Here is a 5,243-nt window from a genome sequence, read left to right as displayed (position 1 = left end):
GATGCCACGGCACTCTACCCAGGGGGACAGCTTGAGGCTCCTGTCCCCCCCACCAAAAAACCCAAAAAAACCACTAAATGTTGGATTTAATATGTACACATATAGATCTGATGGGTTATTAACTTCTGGAATATAAAGCCTCCTAGGAATAAGAATTAAATAACACATATATTAATATACTACAGATGCTGTATGGTCATGAAGCATTCAATGAACTCCACAAGCTACATGAAAACGAATCTTATACTTCAATGGTATTTGAACCTCTTCTCCTTTTGATTTTGTTGTGTTTTAGAAAGCTCAAATCCTAATCCATCTTTTCTATTGCTCATTAATTATTTACAAATATTTTGCAAATGTTATTTTGTTGTTTGCAGAACTGACATTTTTTATAGTAACACTTGAATTGTAGTTGTGTCTTTTGTCAATGAACATTTATATTTGTGATGGTGAAATTAGAGCTGGATATGCTGAAAGAGCTCTCACTACTGAAAGATAGTTTATCTGGGCATAGAAATCCTACCTCTCTTTTACCTTTTTTCACATCTCAATCTTTCGGTCCTGCATGCTAGATAATTTTGCAGAATCATCCTACAAATTGGTAATTTCTTTTTATTGTCAAATAATATTCCATTGTATGGCTATACTAACTTCATTTATCCATTCACCCATTGATGGACATTTGGATTATTTCTACTTTTTGGTTGCTCTGAGTCATACTGATGTGAATACTTGCATATAAGTTTGTGCATGGACATCTGTTTTCATTTTTCTTGGGTATGTACCTAGGAGTGTATTTGTTAGGTCAAATGGTCATTCTATTTTTAACATTTTTAGGAACTATTCAACAGTGTTTCCTCACTTTCTATTTCTTGGAAAAGTCTATGAAGAATTGGTATTTCTTTTCTTTAAATGTTTGATAGAATTCACCAGTAAAAGCATTTGGGCCTGAGATTTGCTTTGTGGGAAATTTCAATCTTCTGAAATTTCAATCTTTTCACTTATAGGTCTTTCAATTTCTTTTTCATAATGTTATTCCCTCATAGCTTCTATTCCTTCATCTCTTTAATCATTTAAAATATTGTTTTATAGTCTCTACCAGATAGTTCTATGTGTCATTTTGTTTTATTTTGTTTGGTTTCATTGTTTTTGTTCTCATGTAGCCATGGTTCTGTCTGCTGGTTCTCTGTCATGGTGGATCATTTCCTCGTTTGTTTTAGTACTTTTTTATTGTAACATCCTCTTCAGGGAGGATCCATTTTGTCCATAAGAGTTCCTTGTAGCCTGGATTTTAAAATATTCCTCTAGAAAAGTTTTTGCATTTGTTCCTTCCAGGTACTCCAAGGAGTTCACCATGGGATGGTGTAAAATTCAGACTTTGCACTTGTCCTGTTTCACAGGATTGGAGGGTTAATTTCTCTTAGAATATTGTTTTTCCTACTTAAAACCTCAGTTAAGTCAACCTCTCTTGTCCTTTTCTAGGCCAATGAGTATTTTCTAGTGCCTCTTTTATATGCAGTCTTTGGAGGGACCCTGTGTGAACAAGTCTTAGTGTCTGTTGTCCATTTTGCTCATATATCCTTATGTAGGTGTTTCACATGACATTTGAGACACCTGAATATCAGGACTATTTCTAGCTCCTGTACTCCCACCCCACCCCCAGGGGCTCCCTTATCATCGGTTCATGTGCTTGACTTCCTTCTCTTTGTATTTTTGATATCTGATATGTCTCCTTTATTTCTTAGAAACTCAACTATATATTAAAATGTTTTATTACATTTTGTCCATAATTTTAAATATTTGTCACTGGTGGAATTATGGGTTGTATGGTTTGCCAGAAACCTGAAAGGGCCTTTGTAGTTTCATTCTGCAACTGTATGGAGTGATAAGTACTGAACTGGGTGACCAAGGATCATGTTACAGTTGGTCTCTATCAGTATGTAGTATCAGGCAAGGCATTTTTCACTTCTTGGTCCCTATGTTTTCACCTCTGAAATAGGGTAGTTGGTCTTCAAGTTACTTTTAGTTCTTAAATTCTCTATTTTGTTTAACTTCTGTCCACAGCTCTGATTCTGAAATTCTTTTTTCTCTTAGTGCAGGATGTTAGAAGAAGCTATTTGCCCAAGGTAACCCGAACATTCTTTACTTTTCCAAGGGAAGAAAGAAGAGTAAGAAAGAAAAGTGGTCCATTGTCCTGGAAACTCCTTAGTGATTTGACTTCTTGAGGAAATGGCCTAGCTGGGTTTGTGGAAGTTGATCTGCCTGGCCTATCTTCATTTGCTTTGTCTTGATTTTTTTTTCCATGGGAAAACATCAGCAGAGAGAACTCTAAACTTTCCTTTCCTAAGCAAATTTGTTTTCTGTATTGAGCAAACTCTAAATATCGATCACTTTTCCTGGTGACTTAAATCCTTGTGTGATTTACCCAATATATTTCCTTGATCAACAAATGAAGTACATTCTGGAACAATTTTACTTCAGTTGGGGCTTTTACCAAGAGGGAAGACTTGGGAAAAGATGCTCAGGAGCATGTTTACAGAAATTGATCATGCCAGATAAATAATTCTCGCTTCTTTCCATACTGCTGCTATTGTCACAGGAAGCCAAAAGGAAAACACCTGGACTGCCAAGCAGTTCCTCAAAGTGAACAGCAGGGGATGCCAAGGGGATGGAATATAATGGAATATTCTTTTCCACAGGAGTATCTCTCTTTTAACACTTTCTTTTTCAGGGAGAGCAAAGTTTGGTGATGCAAGGGTATCCCTGATGACCCTTTTGTCCCCCTGCACCCCACTACACATCTGTAGTTGCTGTATACATGTGCCACCTAACCACATTAGCCCCTTTAACACTGGGCCCTGATATTTGTAGCAAATTTGTTTCCAGAACAGCCCAGCCCTTCTATAACCTTTCACTCTCTCTGTCATTGTGCCTCAACTCAGATCGTGAATTTCCACGGATCTATGAGTGCAATAAACATTGAGAAAATGCAACCGTTTTGCTAAAAGGGGATGTCTTACCTACCCCCCACCCCCGACCCCCACCGATCTTGAAATTCAGCATAAAGCAAAAATTTCCATTAGGTAAGTGCATACAATTATAAATAATTTAACAAAACCTTGAGTAGTAATTTATATGTTTCCTTAAAAATGTCCCCAACATATTGACATTAACCAAGAAGCACAAAAATGCTTCAGAATCAATGGAAACTCTGCTGAGTAGGAAAGGCAGACTTTGCCAATTAAGCCCATTGTAATGTCCCAGCAGTATCTGATCACTATAAAAGTTTTAGTATGAATTTGGTCATAATGTTAGGAAGTACTGTGGACCAGAAATGGAAGTCACAAATTCACGATGGAAAGAGCTTTACTATTTTAGTACTAATCACTAAGATGCACTCATCAACTGAAAGGACATATTCTGTGCATTAGTTATTTATTTAGAGATCTTTAAAATCTATAGTTCCTATAGCTTTGGCAAGGTGATGAGCAGGCATATAAGGTCTGATACTCAATCCCTTTTATCTGCTATAGAGATTGGGTAAGCTAAAACTGATTTTTCTGGTCTCCTTGCAATTAGGAGGAGCACAATAGACATACTCTTGCCAGAGGCAAAGTAAAGATCTGCTAAGAATGTGAAAAAGTGAAGTATTTGGAATTCAAGCAGTTTTTTCTTTGGCCTTCTGATAACCCTCCCCGTTTTTTTAAAAAACAGGGTCTTGCTCTGTTACATAGGCTGGTCCTAATAACTTCCTAAAAAGTAGATGTGTTGTCTATGCAAGAAGTAGCTGCTGTCTTGCAAGTCTGAAGAGACCAGGAGTCCTGAATGTCACCAAGCTGAGACTGGCTAAGTGGTGAAGTAGACCCTGGACCTCCCACGGCATCAGTGAACATTGAGTTTTCTTTTCTCTGCTTCTAAAGCATTCCTGCATGACATATATTGTTCTTAAAATTTGGGACAATTTGATATTTTCTTGAATTCAAACATATATAAACATAATGAATCATCAAGTGAAAATATCCAAATGGTGAGAAAAGACTTCTTGAAACTTTTCATATATTTAAATTTTTTCACTTTGGGGATGGCCATATTTTGGAGACAAAACAAAAGACTGCAGACTGCCAAATTCAAGTATGATTACAGAGACCAAAGTGGGGTATGTTATTAAAATTGTGACTCTCCTGAAATATCCCCTGTTGTCTGTGAGTTTGTATTCTTAGGCCACTTTCTAAAAGCACTTTCATTTTTATTAAACTAAAGAGCATCATTTTACACCCACTTTTCTAAGAACCTTGCAAATAGAAATCGTCCACTTTGCTTTCAAGTCAATCATTGTTACTGGAAGACGTCCCACAAACAACAAGGATGACATATTGTCATCAGAAGTCTTTGAATGGTATTCATGTGTTATTATTAGCTAAAATGATGACACATCCCTGGACTCATAATTAAGTTAATAATACTTAGATTATTTCACTCATAACAGCAGCTTTCTTCTGAACACAAATAGAAATGAGATTTTGGCTGTTTAACTCATGGCACAAAATGCCAGTAGAGCTCAAGTTTTGCAACATTTGGATATTTGACACTAAAAAGGCGAGGTGTTTGGGTGTCTGCATTTCCCCCTACTCTGACTGAGCGAGTCGTCTGCTAGTTGAGAGTTGAGAGTTAGTGGATTCTCTCCCTTGCAGGCATAGTAGCTGGGACCCAGGAGCAGCATTTTTGCCTCGAATTGTTTCCAGGCCAGTGTGAATCTGACATCGGTCACCACAAGGGACCACCTTCCTGATTGGAGCAGCTCTAGGCTGCTGGGCCTGTCCTGAGTGTGACTTGGCGACAGAGGACTCCTGCTGCCATTGAAATCAGATAGGGCACAATGACCACGTGCTCAACAAGGTGGGAAAATGGTAGGTCTGGTGATTTCAGTTCCTGTCTCAAGGATTACATCCCCTGTGACTTGGAGCCAGTTGCGTGTTCCAGGACTTTATGTCCTGGTTACCAGAAGTGGGGGTGGGCAGTACTCCAGATGAACCCTGAGGGAGTGGTGAGAGGCCATGCTTTCCCTGGAAGCATCTCCCACCAGAGGTGACTCCAGGACAGGCTCCTTCTTGGGACATTCCAAAAGGAGAAGCAGAAGACTAAAGCAGGCAGGCAATTACCCCTGCTCCTGGGGCTGCTGGCCAGGAGGAGGCTGGGGAAGGTCACTCTCCTGGAGTCATTGCCCCTGCCTCCCTTTCCAGGCT

This window comes from Otolemur garnettii, unplaced genomic scaffold (genome assembly GCF_000181295.1).
Source record: "Otolemur garnettii isolate 467f Iridium unplaced genomic scaffold, OtoGar3 scaffold00142, whole genome shotgun sequence".
In the NCBI taxonomy this organism is placed as follows: domain Eukaryota; kingdom Metazoa; phylum Chordata; class Mammalia; order Primates; family Galagidae; genus Otolemur; species Otolemur garnettii.
The sequence above is the reverse complement of the archived record's forward strand: the minus strand, read 5'-3'. Positions refer to the sequence as shown.